The sequence below is a fragment of the Aphis gossypii genome, chromosome 2 (genome assembly GCF_020184175.1).
Source record: "Aphis gossypii isolate Hap1 chromosome 2, ASM2018417v2, whole genome shotgun sequence".
Taxonomy (NCBI): domain Eukaryota; kingdom Metazoa; phylum Arthropoda; class Insecta; order Hemiptera; family Aphididae; genus Aphis; species Aphis gossypii.
The window spans coordinates 77,080,214-77,105,415 of record NC_065531.1 but is presented as its reverse complement, the minus strand read 5'-3'; the positions used below and the strand labels follow the sequence as shown (position 1 = coordinate 77,105,415).

Here is a 25,202-nt window from a genome sequence, read left to right as displayed (position 1 = left end):
AGCTGAATGTCTCATTCAAAACGAGTAAAATAGTAATATAGCATTATTGCGTATAAAAAACGCTTTTAAATTCGATTAGTTGAATTTCCTGATGTTTATCGACGTCGATTGTTTATGTAGGTACGTTTGGGAGACTTAACACCATCGAAGTGGACGCTGCGGCGAAAATCGCGAGACCCGTTTCGAGCTGCATGTAAAGTTTAAACGTAACGACTAGTGAGACAAGGTACACATTATTATTATTATTACCTATATAGATATACCAAGTGACTATATTATAACATTATAGGCCAATTGTTTTATTATTTTTTATTACTATACAATGTACATGGATACGCCTAATAATAATTATCGGACAATACGATAGTATATCAAAATTCTATTACTTATAAATTATAATTTAAGTGTTTATAATGACGATTAATAACTATTATAATATCGTGCAGTATACTCGTAATTATTATTGAAGTATGAATAAATTAAACGTACGTAAATATCGATCGATAAAAAATGACTATAAATTATTAGGTATGCGGATTTTATGCACGTATAATATAGCCTTTAGGACAGGTTAGGTGTAAGAATAAGAGTTAACTAATAATTTGTTAATTAATAGTTTTTTTTTTTATAGAACGATTAGAACACGAATGGTAAAAACACATTGTTTCGCGTAATTTATTTTATTGCCATTACAATTGGAATCTACTTAAAACGTTTGAATATTTTTTTTCACTTGTATACAAATGACTAGACATTAATTTATAGCAATGCATTTTATTAAACATTCGATTTTAAGACATTGCTTTTTGAGATAAGTAGTCACTATTTTTCGGTTTTCCCAAAGAAAGAGGAAAACAGACATTCGACGTAGGTTTAATAATACGACGTATTAATACGATCTCGCGTTATTCTGTAATCATACTTTTTGGAATATTGCTAATATCTAATTATATGTACTTTGGAGATTTTTATGGCTATAACACACCTATATACGCTCTGTTCGTTTCGTGTCAAAACAATGTTATCGTACAATTACGTATAAGAGATATGCGCGAAAAGAGGTGACGAGTCGATGTCGATGAGGCGGCACATAATACGCGTTTATAATGTCGTCGCCCCGAAACTGAAATCTGGTGCAGTGGCGGTGCATGACCCGTCGTGGTTCGCTCGTCGAGGAATATTTCGGTCTCTCTCCTCTTCGTTTGGACGGAAAATCTCACGCACCAACACATACACTCAAACACGCGTATAAACACACACGGGCGTACGATTTTTTCGGTTCACTTGACGCCATCACGCTGCCCCAGATTTCTGGAAAAATTTCGCGGTGTTGATTTTGTATTTTGTCATATCTCTCTACGATTATTGTCGTTGTCGTGTCGTCGACACGACGCCGTCGACTCGCCACGAAACATCGAAACATCACGTCGTCTGCGGAAAATCGACTTAATAAAGATTTTGTCCTAATCGAAAACGACTAAAACACGACGCGGTCGTCGTGGGTGTAGACTCGGTAAAACTGCACATTTCGTCGAGTGCGCAGATTCGACAAACGACTGTCATAGGATTTATATAATATTATAATCGATTGTGTAAATATTATTGTACTCGACGGAGGAAAACTGTCGCCGAGTTCGTTTTTTCCCAGAATTCTTCTGTGTGTTTACCGAACGTGTATACGAGTTGTAATCATTGTCGAACTTCGGGACGGACTATGTGCACGACTGGCCTCGCGGTATATAAAACTATACAGACTCACTGGCGGCTGCCGCTTGGACATTGTTGTACCTACTGTATATAGTATTATATTATATTATGGTGGACAACGTTTCCGTTTTAAACGCGATATAATACCCAATAATATGTGTACAGTCGATTAGTAACAAGTTTATGACGGTGACGTGGTTTTGACCGCTTACGCTGATAGAATATTATATCACATTATTATTATTGCATTGTGATGAACGTACGGCGATAATGATGCATCATAAACTATTATAACACACTATATAATATTATTCAATAGTCGATTTTTCCCTACTACGACGCCAACCTCGACGTTTCAATGTTACAACTATGTATATATTTTTGCATATTCGGTTTTGAAAATTATTAGTACTCTATAATTGTTATGTACGCGATTGGTTGGGGAGGGGGCTGAGCACGATACTTGTTATTCAGAGGAGAAGGATTTCTATTCGCCACGGATGAGTTTTTCATAACTGTTACAATAAATGTTATTCCATTCGAAACAATTTTAATTTATGGTATAGGGTACCAAATTTGTAAACGAGCTCGAAAAAAATCTTAAATATTTGTTTTTGTGTTTTTCAAAAAAATTAAGCGATACTACGTTGTTAGAATATTATATCGTATTATTGTGTCGTGTACAGTGATAATGGTTATAGACTTATAACACACATTTTATTATTACATAGTTTCGACTTTTTCCTTACTACAACGCCCACCTCGACGATTCAATGTTACAATTGCTGCAGTTCCCAATACGACTTTACGTAGATACAACCGGTTACTATACCTCCGGATCAAGAGCGTTCAGTATCGCTGGTATGGTTACTCGACAAAGTATAATATTATTACTATTATTAAAGGCGTTCTCAAACATTGCAGTGCACGGTATTTTCCGGGCATGCGTGTAATATCGTCGTCGCTTGAATTCGTTTCGCATCGGTTGATTTTTATATTCTTATACCGCATGAGCATCATAAGTACCGACCTCACTTTTTTTTTAAAATGTTTTCGAAGTTTATGATTGTACGCTCGTATGTAGGTAATTAAAAAAAAAAAAAAATTATATAGTCTATAAACTATAAGGCAGTTTTACGTCGCAGTTGCGTACAATTATCCTACGGATTATTTACGCGGTTGTTGATGTATGAGTTGACGCGGTCATTGTTCGTGTACTTGTGCGCATTATAATATAATTAATTGTAGACATGTCAATGTATAGTCAACGATAAGAATTATACATCGTGTGACTCGAACTAGCGACATAGAAACGTACCTATATCTAGATTATTAGCGCCTCAGTGTTAGTTTGTCACCCTGTATACATAGGTGTCAACTTCTAAAAGAAAAATAAGTTAATATAATATATTATTATTAATCATGGTTCAATATTTCTAAATATATATACATCAAAATAACGGTTAAATAATGTAATTTATAATTATTACAAACCTAAAATGCATCGACATGACAATTAAGATGGGTTGCTTTTCATCAACCGTTTGTATCGACACAAGATACTCTTTAAATGGTATAAAAAATCGATTTCGTTGTACTATGTTAACGATAACATCATTATTAAAGGATAAAAGAAAGACGCACGTATATTTGATGAATCTCCTGTATATAGGTATGAACGAGGTGATACAGACTATATACCTGTACGTATAGATGATGCGATACTACGTTTTCCCGTTATGCATTCATATAACTGCATACTTTATGTAATGTAATACGTTTAGTTATCAGGTGAAAACCGCGATATTCAACGTTCGAATGTGAGGAGGACTTGAGGGATGACTACACAAGTGGAATTTCATCTTGTATTACTCGTGTAAGCGAATAAAAATAAAATATATAATGTAACAATAGCGTACTATTTAATTAAATAATTTATATCGCAGTATACGTTTGCTGCGGGGGTTGAATCGCCGTGATTACATCGTTCGCGTCCCTACAAAAGCGGTCCACGTAGATATACGAGGCGAAATGCCAAAAACGTTTAAAATACACGCTTACTCTTACAGTTTTACACACGCCGAGGTTCGTGCTCGGTATGTACATAGTGACAAATATATCGCATAATAATATCTCTATAGCTCGCGCGTACACCTCGACTCGGCAGCGGGACGGTGCGACGGATTTCACGACGGGGAAAAATAGAGTAAAAATTATTACGAACGAAACGACACGGCGCAGGTATAAACCGACTTGGCACCGGTGCAAATACGCGCGCGCTTGCAGCGTTCGACCTTGGTCGCATTCGGATCGGCCACGTTTTTCGCGCTCGAGTCACGGCCCGGACGGGCGTAAGTATTTATTTTTTTTTTTTCGGGGTAATGGATTTCCGCGATCCGTCGGTCGCCATACACAGACGATATGATTATAAGCGCGCAAAGTACCATATATAACATAATATACTACTATGACGCGAACACATCGTATATCACACGAACCGCGGTGATTGCGCTACCATTTACGGTCCGGCCAATGCCAAGGGTACACCGCGACTGCGGAAAGTCAAGCGCAAATAATAATGCGCTGCGATGTGTATTACTGCGGAGTTTTGCGATAATAACATATTATTACACGCGCATAATACGTGTGTCGTGGCGATCTTATGCAGCGGCGGTGACGATTGTACATATTATATTTTATTTGTTTACTTCCTTCCATTTCGATCGGTCCAAGGCCCCCAGGGTAACGACAACGCGCGATGTCGGGCTAGATGACGTTCGGCGCGAGGCGATTAATCGCCGCGGCAGGCGGCGGCGTGAAACGCGTGACGACATATTGTCGTCGTCGTCGCCGCAACTATACGTTATCGCGGTTGTTTTAATAACATCGCTATTTTTAGAACACTATACGTAGGTACGAGTACACACTGCACACTGCGACGAACGATCACTGTTCGAAACGCAAAAATTGCAGTTTTCCGCCCAAAAGAGAACCCAAAAAATACATTGTACGCTTGTGGCAAGTCGATTGTAAACGAGGTAAAAAGTGCAAAAGGCACGCGAGTGGAAATCTTCGGGCCTCGTCAAACGTCCCGTAACACACGGGTTAGGTTAGCAATTTTTATATATTTTTTCTCCGTTTCCGGACGATCTAAAACCGCCATCGTGACTCGACGAGTCGACGTCCGTGTATATATATATATTATAAAAGGTGTGTTGGTGTTATATATATTCAATAATACGGCCGAAGCCTATATCCTACGTTATATTGGTGCGAATCGGGTGCGTGGACCGGAAACGAATTCGTAAACGCTGACAACCGTAAAAGTATTTCTAATTTTCTTTATTACACGTTTCCTTTTCCTTTTTTTTTTTTGCAGTCCTCGTGCCCACGTGTGTGCGCAGTAATTGTCGTTGTTCTATTGAACTTTCAGACATGTGACGGAATGAAGTCGTCCGCAAAACTATGCGTGTGCAGTGTGCACGTTATACCCAAACCATCGAAATGTCCCGTTATTATTTTTTTTTATTCATTACTATTATTATTAATATGTATACGTACAGGGGTTTTTTTTTTTAATGATTATTACGACGATATTATGCTACCTATTCACTACTTTTGTAAGCACTCACGAGCATTTTAATTGTAAAAATCAAAAATAAATTCGTTTTCGTATATTAATATATTATGGGTACTACAAGGAATAATTCGATGGGGAATATTATTAGGCTATTTGTGTGGGACGAGACGAGGACGAAAAATAATATCAACTTTCATAAGACAAATTTTAATGCATGTAAAAAAAAAAACAATTTTTCAGTTATCCTTGAAAATAAAAACAACTCAAATTTTTTTCTTCTTATTATTATTATATGATATAATAACTGTTACATATTAATTTTAATTTAAAATGGTCATTTGAATTTATAATACTAAAACTAATATGTTCATTTATGAATACTATGTACTATAATATCATAATAAATTGAGTGAAATTCTGTTATATTTAAATAAACGCAATTAAACGATAAATCATGTATACTATAACAAAACCTACAAAACTACTTTCCACACAAGGCATATTAATATGTACAATCTACTTTACCGAATACTAAAAAAATCTATATAACATATTGTATGGTGAGTAATAAACAGATGTGTGAACATCATAATATTGTTATAGGTGTTAAGTATAATTCTAGTACAATGAACTCATACATCGATTAAAGAACAAAATTAAAAATAACTAAATTGTAGAATTTAATTTATAAAAAAAAAAAAGTAATGTAAATAACAGCTAACTTTACTAAAAATTCTTATACTAATGACCTAGATGTCGATGTATTTAATAATCAATAATAAAAAAACATCGATTAAAGTACGTATACCTATTGGCAAATTATTTTAATCTGTAATCAATAATACATTAATACAAATTAGGACCGTCGCTGCAGTGTAGATATAGTAAGATATTAGAAATTATATATTATATATTATCGTCATTTTGACGGTTATGATAATATTGGCATTAAACCAATCTATAATAAGCATCGTACTAACCGTACCAAAGTTGGATTTTCGTGCGAAAGTGAAGAATTGCATAAATTTAACAGATTAATGTAGTAGATTAAGTAAAAAAAAAAACAAAATAAATGTCTACAAAATCCGTTCAGATCAAATAAGTTAAATATCAATATTTATCTCATAATTCATTGTTGTTATTGATTTGTTATAGTTTCTAATTACGCCGTGAATGTGCGTGTGCAACGGATTTACTGACTATTGATTGAAAATCGCTCACGTCTGTCAAGATTTGGAATTTATTATTATGATTGTATATTGGAACGGGAGCCAGTTGAATAACGGGCGCTATTACTCGAAACAAAAAAAGTATATTAAGACCGATTTAGTATAATAGTATGGCGTGCGTGATAATGCCATGTCTAAAAAAGTGAAAATAAAAACAATAAGCTGCTGTGACCAACTGCGTGTAATTGACAACAAAAACTGGTTGGTGCATAGGTCCGGTTCTTTGTTGAACTATATTATAATATTGTGTATATTGGAGTTAATATACATCATAGGTGTATTGTAAAAGTCATAAAGATCACAGTGAAAATGTATACACGAAAAACTTTTTAACAACGGTCGAAAGACTCACTAGACAATTTCAGAGTTACTCGATGATGTATTATTACGAATATTAATTGTGATCAATAACCTATATCGATGACTATACTGCTGTAGACACTATGTAGGTACCTGTATTATACACAATACCTATCGTTGTCGATGCGAAAAATATGAACAATTTTTTTTTTTATCGTATTTACGCTGTGGTTTTGGTAATTTTTTTCTTTTGCTCGACAATAATAATTATTAGGGTCCATGCAAATGCAACGTCAAGTGCACAATAGACGTCAATTAATGGCACATCCTGTGCGCAAGCCTTTCCGCATTCCCTGCAGAGAATATCATATTAAATCCGAAATCGTATTGCTCGCGCACACGCGCACGCACTATACTCTTATACAATCTTCATTACACGTATATTATATTATAATATACATTTTTTTTTTTATTGTTCACGGGTACCCATTGTACTGTTAATCAATTTTTTTTTCTTTCTTTCCGGGCGTCCATTACGCGACTGCACACACAATAATAATACACAATGTATTTATAGGTATACTATACGTATATAATATAATATACCCGACTATACGCATCATATTATTTTAAAATTGTTTTCGGAACCAATACGCGTAACACATAATATTTTGTAACAGGTACACCACCGAGAAATGGTTCATATTTATTTAGGTAAATTTATTTTTTATTTTTTTACGGACCAGAGTGATAAATCAGCTGTATTATTGATATTATTATTATAATACCTGCATTATAACCGCCGGTGCAAGTGAAGGGAACAGTGATGACGCTATTCGGGCATTATGTATATTGTAATGTACAAGGTAGGTATTATATATTATTATATTATACGGTTTGCTGCGTTTCGATTTACATTCAAATTAATTAATATAACCGCTAATAATCGCGGAATTCGAAAAGTAATATTCACGATGACTCGTTCGAACAGAGAACGATTAATGCGATACGAACATCATAATCTTATGCAATGCGCATTATTGTATATTATTATTATTATCATCATGTGTGGAAACATATAGCATTTACGATATACCTAGGTACCCATATAATCGTGAATAAATTACACTCGCCTCGAACGGTTTTAACTCAAAAAACAGTTGCAGTTGATCAGGGTCGACCGAAACGATGGTCCCACCTATATACTTGTAAATTATTTTACAATGTCGATCTTAATGATTTTTCTGAAGTTTATTAGACTTGACGAAATATTTAATACCTACATTATACGTTTTAATATTATGATGTGTGTTTATTATACTTCCACACGTTAGCCGACATTAATTGTTAAACTTTTTTGGGGTAGGCACAGCGTTATCCAAAGTAAAACGGACGGCATCCTAATTAATATTATCATGACTTTTGATCAAATTATAATATAACATTGTGATAATGCGCTGGAATGGGTAAACTTATGACAACCATTTTCGAGGAGTACGGAGAAAGTTGCGAACACGTAGTAGTGTTTAATTAGTTACAATTTTAGGTGAGTGCTTGTAAAAGCCAAAAGGTCGTACGGTATTATTACAATTATTGTAAGGATCAGATAATCAAATATTATGGACGTGACCTAAGTATTATAGTGGTATATAATAATCTCTTTAGTACATATACACACGTAAGCCCGAATTGTTTTTATTTTCGACGCTGCAAGCCGGTCGTCGAACCGTTCGCTTTTAAGTACGATATACGGGTAACAGGTAGTATATAGGTACCTACCGAAAATTAATAATTTTATTACATAGGTAGAATACCTATACCAGTGGTATTTAAATCGTAAAAAGGTTATTATATTATTAAGTACTTTTGGTTTTACATATTATATATAATACATAAGTACTTCCATAAACATATATATTATGTGTGTATCTGAATACATTTCTAAAAACTTTCATACAACAATTATCTTCCTATTAAATTTGTCAGTATTTTTCCCTTGACATGTGGCACGCACGTTCCCATATATATATTATAATATATTAGTATAACCACTCGGAATTCGTAACAACGATTCATATTATTTGAACAGGTTTTGAAATTTAATATGCATAAATTCACCAGTAATGATGAATGAATACGAACGTTGCGCAGCTGTTAGAGGAGTTAAAGATGAAAAATGAAAACAAAATATTGACACGCTTGACGGGTAATATGAATTTATATATTGTGTACACTTTAAAAGCGCGCGTTACATAAGTAAATGTAAAACAATTATTATAAATGATTATTTTTTTACTGGATAAATAGTATAGTTGGAACAGCATAATATTATTTTGTAGTAGTTGTATTAGACAAAGATGATTGCGTGTACGTGGAGGTGTGCATGTTTATCCTGACACCTCGAGCCTTAAAGGTATAAGTTAATAAGTTATTGGTATTATCGAAAACGGGTCGAGTAAAAAAAAAAAAAAGCGAAAATATGTCCAAAGTATATATTATTATAATTATCATTTTCTACGGTGGGTTTGCATTGTTTATCGATCGATTTTTTTATTGATAACGTGCGTGCATTTCCGACCAACGAATACGAAAGTTGCGATCTCTTGTGCGATCAGGTAAAATAGTAATAATAATATTGTCATTATGTAGTAGCTTTCGGTCGTCTGAGCAGCAGCAGCAGCAAAACAATGCATTTATAATATAATTGCTATATTTTTCCGCGCACATTCAACAATAACGACATCATGTTGGGTATAGCAGTCGTTTGCACGCGTTATTAACCCGAAGTCGTCGCAGTCGTATAATATCGATATAATATTATAACTGAAATAGGTCTTAAAAACTGGTCGTCGTCGACTTTCACGAGCGTCCGAATAATAATAACGACGACGATGATGATAATAATAATAGTAATATATATATAATAAAATGGATAAAAGAAATATATCGGCCGACGTTTCAGACGGGCAGAAAATAATAATAAAATAAAATCCAGATAATATATTTTATACGATGTGTGAATGTAAATACGTATATAATAACAACATAAATATCATGCGATGCATGCGCATTTACCATCTTGTCTACAGAAAAAACCGTACATTATTGTAAATAGGTACACGACTTTCTCTGGTGCGAGACTTAAAGGTCATCTCCTCGCATTTTCTTCTTCTTCTTCTTCTACTTTTTCTTTACATCACTTATTATTATAATAAATACCCATAATAATATTTATTTTTATACACGACGGTGCGCCAAAATTCGCTTTCGTTTACGCTGCTTACCTACATATAGAATATATAATAATAGTATATAATACGACATAATTGTTGTACAACGATCCATGGAACTTATGAGTTTTATTTTTATGTGAAACTACGAACGAATTATTTTTAAGTCGAACGCGTATATAATATACGTACACTACACAGTAATAATAGTGTAACGATGATAAAAAATTTAAAAAAAAATTACTGTGTACATTTATAAAATATTATAAATTATAATACCGCATAGTTACAGTACACATAATATGTGTTTTATAAACCAAAAGTACTCGTCTAATATAATACTGTTATGTGATGCGCACTCGTTAGGGACTTATAATATATATAATAACGAGTCATAATGAGTGATTAAAATATATATACGTAATGTACATGGTCGCGTTGATACAGATACAATATATTTTAATACGTAACGGATCACGTCAATTAGGCTCGCACGACTCTGACGATGAGGAATCATCATCGTAATTTACGTGTATATTTGTTATATGGCTTTGGTATTTATGGTCTTAGCAACCCAATTATATTATAATAATATCATTAATATCATACTAGTATTATATACCAAAGTAGAGTAGATGTGAGCGGTGCATAGCATCGAGAGCAGAATATTTATATATATGTATTGTATATACATGCCACCAGGTTATTCATCAAACATGCTCACTCGCATTTTTATCCTTTAATAATGAATTTATTCGAATACTGATTTTTGTAATTTTTTCAAGAATTTATTTTTTATTTAATTAACTCTTTATATTTTTACTTCATTTTTAAATTATTGGTTTTTTCACCATCTGAAAAGTATTCTATGTTGTAAAACCTTTTTTTTTTTTGAATCTCAATAACTCAAAAAGTCAGCATTTAAAATTGTTAAAGAATAAATTGGACGAACAAGTATACTTAGTGATAACCCTGTATGATATACCAATAAAGGTAAAAGAAGTGTAATTCGTTCGTATGTTATTTCTATTAATTATATTATTCTATGCGAAACTGCGAGAGAGGTGTTTTACAAAATAATAATAAAAAAAAAACAATAACGATAACGAGGACGTTATAAAAAAAATATATAAAATCTATTTATTCTGATATTTATTGTAACTATACAGGTAAATACTGTAATAATTGAAATAACCAATATTAATTATATCTATTTACAATGTATGGAGTATAACAATCGAATGTTGTAGCATATTCACCGCTGAGAATTCAAATTATATTAATTACAATATTATTGTTATGGTCGTGTGGAAAATCGTGTTTTCCGTTTTCCAAGTATACCATTGGTTGTTATTATTGTCATCGAGAGAAAACGCAAAAAAAAAAAATGACTCCTAAATGCGGTAATAACGAAAAACAAAACAAAATTACAATTTTGTCACCTGGATCACGCCCGCCACGTCCTAACTACTGAGCTACCCAACGATGTAATAATAATAATAATAATAATAATAACAATAACAATGTATTATAATATAGCTATACGTATAAGGACGATTATTTTGTGAAATCGCGTGGAGGACCGTCCACTGTCGACTGACAAAAGAATTGTATCCGACCGAAACGTTTTCCAATAAAGTGTGTGCGAAGCGCATAGTATAGTGTCTAGCAGAGAAGTTTTATAGTAAAAAATTACTATTATTTTTATTAATGTTTGTGCGTGGTCTATGAAAAAACTGCGACAGTAATGCGTTATACTATATGTTTACACTATACATATACATTGTTCTGGTCGTTTGCGTTCGTGACGGGTGTAGGATGAGGAGAAGATTTCCCCGTCGCCCAGTCGCAACAGACTACGAGGATCCGATACTTTCTATTTCGTGTTTTCCAAAACTGAAGACGACAACGAAAATCGGAAAAAACATATTAAATACCTACGTTTGTATAATATATTTTGTGTTCAGCCAACAGTGCCAATAATTACCATCATGAAATCGTACTACGAAGTCACACGACGGCCAGTATAACGCGTGATACTGCGGCGATATCATTATAGGTATGTACAGAGAGTGTAAAAGACGATCGGCTACTGTAGTAATAGTTATACCTTGATGAGGCTGTACTATACCAGATACACAGCTGCTGGTAATGTCGCGACCTAAATATTGTTTGTTGTACAACAATGCTAAGCGATGATTTTTAGGAGAAAACGGAAACGTTCGTCGTTGCAGGACTAATAAACGTTCGTACCGTCGAAAAGAGAATAATATTATTATCATATTATTGTATATTACTGCACGAACGATGGTAGTTCGTGCGGTCGACCGTACGATATTATGTCGTTACGACGCAAAGAGGGAAAAATTGAAATCGAATCGGAGGAAGACGTCTTAAGGGTTCGAAAACAAATCATAATAATATACGATCCATGTGGACGTTTTAAAACAAATTGCCCATAGAAAAACGTGCGCGTGGCACGCATATCGTAGTACGCGTATATACCTATATACGATATAATAATCACCCTATAAGTAGGTACGAGTATAATTATTTGCGAAAGTACGACTGTACAAATACACATTAAAACACTGGTCGTGCTACTTAAACGTTTCGTTGGCTTACGCCCCGGTCTCGTGTACATACAGCCGTGCTATCGCCTATCGGAGACACGGCGGCCGTACGTATTTTTTTTTTTTTTATGCCGCAGTAATAATAATAGTAAAAAGTCGATTGTCCCGCGGGCGTAAAAGCTTTCTCGATCACGACGTACCGCGGCAGTCGTCAGTTATTATTCTAATTAAATTCTGACATTGAAATGGATTGATCGATCAGACCGCGCGTGTTGTTTTAAAATGCATGACCGCCCGAGCGCAGCGAAATATCAATAAATCAGACGATAGACGATATGCCGTCGGAATATCGGACAAGTTAAAAATACGACTGTTGATCTAATTTAAAAAAAAAGAAAAAGCAAACAATGACGATAATCATAATAGCAATAAAAGAAAAAATTAAAAATTAAAAATCCGTCTACAACTAATACCTATTATAATATAATATCATACCTACTATATCCTTGGGACAGACCCACGTGCAGATAATACTCGATAATTCTTTATATTCTATTGGATTTTAAGTTTAATATGCAATATTTTCAAGTACGACAAAATTCTGTAATTTATCACAATCCATTTATATTATATTATAATCGTTGATATAATCTTGCGGTTTACGTCTCAGAAGGTACCTATAATACTATACGTATTATACACCTCTACTTTGAAAACAAGATACATGACCTGATATAATATGAACTCTTATCAGATAGCAGAAAATTTGTTTAAAATTAAAAAAAAAATGTAAAATTCTCTATTTTATTATTCATGTATACATAATAATAATAATAATAATACCATAATAAACATATGGCACCTTCTGCAGTCGACTGGGTCTAAAATAATATTACAATTTATATAAATATAATATATGCATATTATATTATATATTGTTTGAGTATTAGAAACGTTCGTATTCATATAATATAATACACATAGGTATATACACATTATTACGGCAACGGCGGTCGACCAACGCAAGTACGATCCCGATTCGATGTCATCCATCAACGGACTTATATTATTATTATAATATAATCCGTCCACTGGCGTGGGCCTCGCTTTTGTGCGCGCGCAGTGTAAACCTTCGTTATTAACTCATATTTTGTCTGTATACATACACATTTATACATATAATATATACACAATATATGTGTAAACACAGAGCGTACACGTATGTTATAACTCATATTATTATATAAATACGAAGCGAGTATTATAATACTGGTATATAGGTATATACCTAGGTAAACTTACAGTGTACACTGTTGGTTGGGCTATAGGCTTTGGGTTAGCCGTTAGGTACTGTATATGCGGTGACAGAGAGCAGCAATGCGCGCAGTCGATTTATATTGTTATTACCTTTACATAATTATTATAATCTTTTTTTTTTACTATTTTTATTATTCGAAAAGTTCAATTCTTTGGGAAAATATTTTTATTTTTTTTTAAATAGGTATGGTCTATTATAACTACGACTAGTACCTAGGTATAACCCCTCCAAGTTCAGATGTATAGTATATTTTTGATGTAAACACGTTTTACTTTACACGAGTCTCTGTATACGATTATAATAATATAGAGATGTCTGAAACAAAAATTAATTACAATACATATAATTTAGTATTTACAACGAATATTTAACACGTGATGACTTAAATTACTCCGCGGGCATCGGTTTTATTTAGAACGGACGGCTTAATATCAAATAGCGTACGTATATTATTTAAAGCCCCCCAAAGCTATAATTTCAACAAAACTTATAAAATGTTTATGGGCGCGATAAACATATAATATGTATATAACATCGCGTATATTATTGCGTATAATAAACATACATGATACACTGGCTTGAAGCCTTCTACATCATAATATTCAACAGCTATGCTTTTAAACAACTTTCGGTTTGGATTTTTATTATAAAACGTACCTATTTTCGGTGAAAACTGATCTACGACGAAACAGTCGTCGGGTTATCAGCCCGATTTCAAAACTGTCTAAAATAGGTTTTTAAGTATTTCAACAGCGTTCCATCCGACCCGAACCAGAACCATAATAATATGTTAAATACCGTTCAATTAGAAACTAATGGCTGTATATACCGATTCGGTCAGAGCTCAATAAATTATTTTTACTACCTCCATATAGATTAGAAGTTGCCACTGGCCAAACAGATTATTTTATTTTTTTTATATGTATAATTTGTTTATAATATATCATTGTCTTTAATATTCGTTTAACGATCGACGTTCACGACAAGCCGTACACGCTACACACACATACTTATATATATATATATCATTATAATAGGTTAATCAGACATGAACAACGGGCGTAGATCAGTCCATTCCAAAACGGATTGTGCGGGTTTTACACCGACCAAAGAAGCGAACTCTTTAAACACAATAGTATAATCGCTCATTAGCAATAATAGCTGACTGCGCATAATATAACATGTTATGTCTAATTACTTATTATACTATACGTACTCAACTGTTTCGATTAAATATTGTATATCAGTCACTAAACACTATGTTATCGACAGTAAATATAGTTAAATGCCTCATCAACAGTTCACATTAGTATAAAATATTCAAAATATATAAAGCGACTTAATCGCTTGCCATTGCTTTTGACGTTGATATGACACGAAGTTTTTATGCACACGTTTGTACACGTCACATCTTTGATTATTAAACGTTGTTAATCAGCGTTCCGAAACAACAAACTTTACGTATAAATAAGTTATTAAACTGTTTTTTTTTTTCATTTTATTATTAATTATCCACCTATATGCAGTATATATATTTATGTATATACACCAATTAGTACACGTTTAGACGGGGCTTTTAGAATTGGAAACTCCTAATCAATTATCGCCTAATTGAGAATCGGGGAGTGTTTATAAGTTTCGTTTTACAACTCTTGTATAGGTTGCTTGTGTCGGGTGGCTTGCGCGTGGTTTTAGTTTTGCCTCACACATTTTTTCGTTTATAAAATAGGATTCTCATTGGATTCCGTCTACATATTTATAAGTTTATAACTTATAGATTTAAAAACTACTCGAACAATTTACACGAACATTTCAAAAACTGTTCTTAAAATAATTTTAGAAAAGTTTATAAGTAGAGCTTGAACTACATTTGAAAATAAAACGAGTGGTATAGCGGATCTGACTAGGGCTAATTGTTCATACTTGTCAGCTTTGTTCACAAAGGCGTGTGGCACATTGATGCCGATTTGTTCGTGAACACCAAAACTGTGATATATCGATATAATGTAAGTAAGTACTTAATAATAGTTAATTTTTTTCCGGACGAAGTCTTGTTTTATAACTAGTAGTATATAAACAATTTTTACCTATGTGGAAGTTACTAAACTATATACCAACGCGACACTATCGATTAGATTAAATTATTTTTGTTTATTTTTTATTATCGCGAAACTAACGATGTTGAATTAATGGACAAATGAAAAATAAAACCTATGATTTCGCATTATACGATAAAACAAAACAGTTTCATAACTTTTATGTTTTTTGTGTATGATTTTAAAACTTTATAACTAAATAAATAATGTGTAAGACCTTATAGTTTTTGCGAATAATATCAAATTTTATCTCGATAAAAATGATGTTCATTCCCACGAGTATTAATTCAAGTTTTGATATTCAGCCAACGAATAGATAATATTATTATAATAATGGCATATGCAATCAATTAATGTTATAAAAGAATTCATCCGTGGGTATAAACTTTATTAGTTTTCTATTATTGTTTTGAAATATGAATTGTATGAATAATAATGGTTGTATTCCTTATAAAATAATAAATTAAAAAAATCTAAATTAGTTGATACTAAAATTACTGATATAATTACACTAAAAAACTTATTGCTATTTTTAACAAAATTAAGTTATTCAAACTGTTATTTACATATTTTAATCTGATTTTATTAGTAAAGTGATACTTAAGATAAAAGATTAAACTATGTTCCATATTGAAATACATTTTAAAACACATAAAAGTAAGCTTCATGAGTTTTGCATAAACTATGTATATAAAACGTGTTGATGGAAAGTATAACACTAGTAATATAAAAATACTAAACACGAGATGAACATTTATTTTATTGATTGAGATAAATATTGGGATACTTCAGTAACTTTATTAGAAACAAGAAACTCAAACAATAATGTTTTATATTGTAATATTATTATTATATATTATCATAGTTTTTTATTTTTTAATTCGTCGTTTGTTTTAAACGCTCGCCTAACAAATTATAATTTTTCAATGATTTGTGCTAACAATTCAATTTAAAATTTAAATGTTCCGGGTACACAATCGATACGAAATACGATTACTATTTGTACAATAAAAATTAATAATTTATTAATTTTTAAACATTTCATGCTTGTTGGTTTGTAAATTGATTACCTTATTTACATTTGTTTTATTTATTTCTTAACTAGGTCATATTTTTATTTTTAACAAAATATGTAAACCAAGTTAATTATTTTATTAGATTTTCTATTGTTTTTCTAGTGGATTTTTCACAGTCATTATTTGTACATTAAATTGAAAAAAAAATAATTAAAAAATACGAACGTCACATAACCCATAACGTCATTGTTCGATTAAAATACTCTACCGTGGCAACTACAGGTACATGTACTGTATACAGTACCTGATTTAAAAATGTTTGCACCAGTAAACAGTTTAAATTGGAGACTCTTGATCTGTAGTATACGTGCTTAGATTATTTCACTCTTATATAAAATAAATCGTGTTATTTATATACTACTGACAAAATAACTGTTTAAATTTTTTTTAAACAAATTTAATTCGAATGTATATTTTTTAAAAATATTAACGCTGATGATGAAGATATAGTTAATTGGTAATCACTATAATAATATTAACTCATTAATTGTTTTTTAAATTCTGCTTGATGTACTCCATGAAGTTATCAACAATAATATGATACAAGACATTTTATTAAATATCACTATTATTATTTGAAAACATTTTTAGCAAAAATGGCCATTTTCCACGTATTTTATTTATTTATTTATTTATTTAAATATGGATTCATTAAAATGTTAGGTATGTGGTTGACATAAATATTAGAGATTTTGTTGTGAATACGATATACATAGGATTGAACTTTACTCAAATCAAGCCTTTTAGCATGTATTGTGATCATAATATTATACGTCATATTGATCAGCTGTCTAAAACAGTCGTCGAGTCATAATATAAAAAGCATAACAATGTTGTTGTTGTAAAAACAATGAGAAAAAGTGAAATATTTTTTCGATGTTTTAATGGAAAAAACGTAAACAATCGTCATTTTCACAGGGTATAATATACACTAAGTGTCTAAGTCGAACGTATAAATGTACTAAATACTACTTTAGAGTATTAAATATAAAAATTTAATATTATATAAAATATAGTGCGTTGACCTGTGCCTGACACGGTAGTCGGATCGGATCGTCAACACAACCGCACCGCGCGCCGCGCCGAGGAGGTTTCCGGTCGCTAAAAAAACTCCATTGTGTTGGTTTATGTACAATAATATGATGTAAGTAGTACGTACCTACAATATTTTGCCATTATTATTATTGTTATTGAGTGCGGTACTCGGGAAAGACGAGCGGCTTTTATTTATTTTTCGTAATAATTCGGCGAATATTTACATGACCGTCGACCGCTCAGACCGTTGTTATTGTGCGTGCGTCGTAGTACATTTCAATTCGTATACGTTATAATAATAATAATAATATGTACACGTTTTCTTCGCTATGCGTACCAAGTCGTAAAAATAAATTGACGTTTTGATTGAAAAAATAACAATCAAACGATAATATATACGGCAAGTATAAAAGCGCAAAGAAACGCTATGGATAAGAGGAGGGTGGAAACAACAACAAAAACCGACCTTCGACCGTTGGAGAGTGCGCGCGGCTACTTTACGGAGGCGAATATTGTTTTGGACATTTTATAGTAAAATCGTTAAAAAATAAAATAAAATATATATAAAACGCAAAACGACCGATTACGCCCGCGGAACGTGCGTTAAGCGTGGAACCGAATTAGAGTTTTTGAACATTTGTTTTTGTCATACATGTATAATAATATATTGGGACGTGTCGTTTGCGTAGGTTTCAATTTGATATTAAATTGTTAATAACTTAGTATGGTATGCGGACGTTAACGTCTTTGCTCGCAAGTATACGAATCGATTGACTGGGCTATAATATGTGCACGAGAACTAAAACTTGTATCTACCTATTACATTTTTCCCATGCTGATGTGTTGCTTGTAGTTTATGAGTTATAAGTATTTATAGTTTTTGTGAGCAGACTGATGACGGATATCTCGAAATATTTTGGTCTACTACTCTGTTTACTCGAACTTCAAATACTTAAATCTCATAAAGTACTCATCCAAATGTCGTTTTGTTTTTTTTTTTATCGAAATACTCCAGAAAATATTTTGATGCAGTAAATACAATTAAAGATGTGCGTTATCATTCAAAATAGTAAAAACTTAAAAAAAGTTATAACGATAAAAAATATAACATTAATAGATTTTGAAATAATGATTGTTAATAAACGAATCGCCTTTTGTATACAAACATTATATGGTATAGTAAATTAACGAAAATAACAAATAAATTGCACCAGGTTTTACTGTCTGACATCTCTAGCTGTTTGTTGTCTAACTATTTCGACGTAAAATCCATTCTACGTCTCACGTGTCCTTTAATCCCATTAACAAATTGAATATAATCTCATGACAAAAGCTTTATGTGCAATTGACATGTGCATTTTGCAATAACACGTTTCACCGGAGAGAAAAAAAATAGTAAACGCGTATGTCTGCAGTTTTTGAACGCGTTTAAATTATTAGCGTGCGATATGTTTTATTAAGGTTAATCGAAACGAATTTGACACGTATATAGTATCATACCTGCTGTATACTATTAAAACGTGTCCTGTAAAGGAACTACACTCAACTACTGCGCAGTGCTTATACGTATAACAATATACGTATATTTATTTTAAAACAGAAAAAAGACGCTCTGCGACTGTAAATTGATATAATTAAGACAATATAATATTATTACAAGACTATTTAATTCTGTTTGCGAAGGATTTTGTGCATACGCTAAATGCATTATATATATATATTATGTTTATTTCAAAATTAAAAACGTGAGACATAATATGATAGCGTTAAGGGGCGTTACTACTGCGGCTACAGGTGATAATATTATAGCATAATAATATTCTGTTTTAATATTTCCCGAGAATTCTACGAAGAATTGACAACATCATATAATTTTGTTTGCACGCGGAGATGTGGTCGGGATTTTTTAGTTATGGTGTACCATATCATTATGAAATTATATTATATTTTAATTATACACGACAGACGCCCTATGTATAATATTAAAAGCCGTGGGTGGGGACGTCGCGCGGATTTCCTATCATTGCGACTACTGCAGCGCGTGATCGGGATGCTGCTGGACCGCGGGACGAGACACGAATTAAATCCGAGTAAACAATGTATTATATACCTCGGTATTTAATACACATTGAAAATGACTCGATTAATAAAAACCATTACCAAACAGTGCGTGACACGTATTACGCGTGTGGAAATTAGATATAATATCACAATAAATAAATTAATCGTCCTCGTGCGACGGCAGTGTTGACGAATAAAAACCACCCTCGGATTTTTTTTTTTTTTTTAATTATTATAAATCGTATACAAATTGTGCATATAACGATTAAATTATTCAAATAGTTTTCGCATGCCGCGTATAGAAGTGATGAGAAAGAAAGAGAGTGCAAGGGAAATACGATCTATCAGAGTGGAGGCGATCAAACGGTGCACAGATGACAATCCTCAACCAATTACTTTGAAGTGATATTTTATATTATTCTTTCATCCCCTTCTGGATTTCTACTTTTCCAAAATGCAATTTACATACGAAATATAATTTCAGCCGTGTTTATGGAATAAACCGATATACCTTTATACGTTGTTAAAATTTATTAATTTTTTGTTTTGCCGTTATTATTTTTGTCGCATTATTGATACATGAATAGACTTTCGACTACGTGTTAGTTAACGTACTTGAAACTCTGTCAATATATTAATCGATTTGTCCAGCCATAGGTTTTTTTTTTGATAGCAACTTCAATCATATGCTTCAGTAATATGCGCCTCACATAGAGCCGCCGTTATAAAATATAGAACTTTTTATCGTTAATGGTTGTATTTATAATTTAATAATGCGTTTAATAATATAATATAATCATATCAAAGTAACGGTCTCTCCAATATAAATATTATACATAAGTAACTATACACATTATATTGCTCTATAAACGTTCTTCTAAATTAAATTTTTGTTATATTTAATAAACGCTACGTTCAATTTCACATCTAATACAGAAATGGTAATAACTAATAAGACTTATATCGGTATAGTTATGGTACAATAGTGTAGTAAATATAAGTTGTTATTAATCATTATTTATAAAACGGACATAATTTTTGAACACATATCTAGGAATAATAGTTGTGTGACCCGAGGATTAATTATTATTATTTTTTATTACTTTAAATAAGCTCCGAGCATACCTCGCAGGGCATTATGGTTATGTTTATATGCAATTTTGTGACTAGGTACATAAAATTGGAATTGATTTCTCGAAGAGTGAAAAAGGACTTTAAAGTTTAAAGGGTGTATAATAATTATATATTATTATTACTATTACTATTTTAAAAAGTTTGAAAATTAAATAGACGAAAATTCATCGTTTGAACGTATATTTAAAGCTCTCGGCGATATGATTCGTTTGAAAACCCGCACAGAGTTCTTAGAATCAAGAATATGCGATATGATTATGCAAATTTTGATTTTAGAACCGTGCTAAATAGAATTTGTGAATTAAAAAAAAAATAATAAATGACCTTACACCTAGGATTTTTTTTATGTATAATAAATATTTTTATATTAAAAATAGAAACTAGATGTATGGTTGGCACACAGAATTGCACTTGTGGTGCATCCAACAAAACGATATTTATTGTGCTTAATCTAACTGAAATGTAAGAATTGAGTAAAGAATAATTTAAGTGTATATATAAAATGTAATCGTAAATTTAATAAAGGATGAGCTAAAGGTTTTTATATAGTTAACTTATAACCAATAAAATTTAGAGATATTATATTATATATTAAAATAGGACTGTGCAAGATCCTGTTCTTTCATTATAATATATTTAGATATGAAACTGTCACTGCACGCAGTTAATATAGACCACAATAATAATAATAATAAATAATACTACTAGTATAATAGTATAAAAATTATTTCGTGAGCGGTCCAAAATATTATTAACTGATTTAAATAAGCAAAAACGCATTTTACGACTGCAGTCACTATATTATATATAATATATTCGTAATACAAAAACTAGTTATAGTTTTTAACCATCCCGGATGTGATTTTTCTTGAAATCTATGCCAATATTTCCTTATAATATTATTATCATTATTGTTTACATACAATTTAGATAAGTCATAGTTTACTACGACCGGAAAATTTTGAACGAGTCATATGTATATTATACATTATAATAAAGTTACATGTGATTTGGCGCATTAACATTTTTCACAATCTTAATTCTTAATCATAGTGTTTAATACGAATAAAGATGACATAGATGAAATTCCAAGAGGTGCTATACCTGTAGTAAATCGAAAAACCTGTTTTTGCATATTAAAATATCATTTAACTATATATTTTGACTATTGATATTAAACAATTTATAAGGTATATGTATGGAATACCTTGATGATTTTAGAATTATATTGGAAGTATCATTATACCTATATAAGTATTGAGTATTTAAATACGATTACGAAATAAAAACCTATCATAGCACATAAATAAAACGTAGGCACCTATTCAATTTTAAATAATAAAATAACTATACATTATAATAAAATTACGAAATAAATACAATTTTGTATACATAAACGCATTTGAGGACTTTTTCAAACAATAATTTACTATTTCGTAATCATCGATTAAAATACATCGAGAGCAAAATACGAAATTTTTTATATTTGATGTTATAACTTAACTATGAATGATATCTTTCTTCTAATTATTGTGCTAATTTTTATTTTTTTTTGAATCTTATCATACGAGATTAATTAATTAAAAATGTAATTTGTTGTGACTAGGTTTAGTAATAAATTTATAATAATATTATACACACCCGTACGTAATACGCATTTAGGCTATATTATGGCCACATAGGTAACCTCAATATCAATTATTAATTTCTGCAGGTATATACCATAAAATATACCTCACACTGAAATTCACTATATATACGTCAAGTGAATATAATTAATGTATTCTATAGTTAATATAGTTATAAGACGACGAATTAAATGTATTATTTAGGTTTAACCCAATTAATAGTTATAATAACATCATCATTCGAGCATGGATTAACACGGGACCTTTGAACGAATAGTAATCATATAATATACCTGATACTATCAAGTGTATAGTAAGACCTAAGAATTTAAAATATACAAAAATTAATAAAATGTTAAACAATAATAATTATAATAATAATAATATACTGTTGACTATTTCCAGGTATTGTATAATGTAACTATTAGTATGCAAATCTTAACACATATTATACGCCTACGACGAGTAGACAATTTTTTTTGCGCTTACTAATAGAAAAATTATCGGTTAAAAGGTTTAGTGTATACAATAAACGTGTAATTATTATTGGTTTGTCAATTTCCGAAAATCGGCCGAATATTGTATCGTAGTGCACGGTGATCGTAAACGACAATAATGATAATATTATTAATATATGCGGCGCATAATAATATATCAAATCGGCAAGTGCCTACCTATAGATACTATTATAATAATGTTTAAACCTAATAATATATAGGTATATTGTCATAAAGTTTTAGCGTGCGACAATGATGTAACGCGCTCGGCTATTAAAAAAAAAATTCTAAATAGGTACCATATTATACACATACTCATTTATTATAATATATAGGTACATAATACCTACGTATTTTAATAACCTCGATTTCGTTCATGACCGCGTATATTTTATTGTGTTAATACGACGAACGTGACTCAAAAATATTAACGATATTACGATGCAAAGTCGATTTTTTTTTTTTTTGTACGTACGTTTAATATCATTATCATTTGCGTGTCGCCGTGATGAATGTAAATAGGCATGGCTAGTGTATAATATTAAAGGGTCTAGAGATTTGTAGAATACGCAATTGCATAATATATAGCACATGGACTTATTGCCGTTTGCACATAGTCACATGGACTTTTGTTAACAATCTTAACGAACTGTATTATATACCAACAGGTTAGAATCCATTAATAAGAACACTTACTTTATTTCGTGGTTTCGACAACGATTGCGTATCTAAAAAAAAAAAAACAAATTGTATTAATTATTGTATATTCAAAAATAATATCACCATTTTAAATCGAAATTGAAATTATTTATATTTATGCGTTTTGCAAATGCTAAATTTTAATGTAACTTTGGATTAAATTATCGGGCACATGCCATCGTGGAGGCAATAACATTCATTTCAGCATACCTAAATAGGTTAGGTAAAATCTGATATACCTACTAATTTGTGTTAATATATGTACCTATATTGTATACTATACAGGTATCGTCAAAATCGCGAATTAAAAATATAAAATTATGAAAATTAGTGGTAGATATAACCATATAGGACATATAAGTATCTAAACGAATTGCTTCTTTAAATAACACATTTTTACTACCAATAGATATAAAATATTTATATAATTCAAATAATACTAATATTGATAGGTAATATTGAAATACCACTTCATACCGATTTAAATCGTACAACTTTTTTTTTTACTGTATAAGCATAATATTTTAATATAACATTAAATTATTAATAAATAAAATGACATACTTATACTTTGAACCAGCATAAAGATTGTACATATATAAATCCGTGCTTTAAGTTATTACAATTATTAACAATACAATAAAATAAATGGGATATAATATTAATTATATAGTCTGAATGTATAGAAAATAAGGGTCTGATGACTGATGTTCAATTGGGGGTTCAATAAATTTGCTATCTACGTATAGGTACACAATACTATTATTGTGTATAATTATCAATGCTCAGAAAATAAAGCTGCGAACGGCTATAAACGTACAAGGTTTTTAAATTTTTGTGTCCAATTTTTTTTTTCTCTTAATTGTCGAACACATAATTTTTGGTATATGGTTACTGTTAAAAGTATTAGATAAATATGTATAACTGCTGACCATAATAATTAAACCAGTAGTCTAATTTGTACCGTTGCAAGAATCGTGTTACTAATTCGATGAAAACGGAAGGAAACCTATAAGCTGACCAGTCCATAACGGATTGT

At 31.2% G+C, this 25,202-nt stretch overlaps 1 protein-coding gene across 3 annotated transcripts in view; it reads right to left on the bottom strand.

The window, feature by feature from the left end:
* LOC114130224 (uncharacterized) overlaps nucleotides 1-25,202 on the bottom strand; it is a 68,279-nt gene that overhangs the window by 28,447 nt on the left and 14,630 nt on the right. For all 3 annotated transcript variants that reach the window (XM_050200347.1, XM_050200346.1, XM_050200348.1), the window contains exon 2: nucleotides 24,161-24,192. The gene's annotated coding sequence lies outside the window, so the exon portion shown is untranslated. The remainder of the gene's footprint in view (nucleotides 1-24,160; nucleotides 24,193-25,202) is intronic.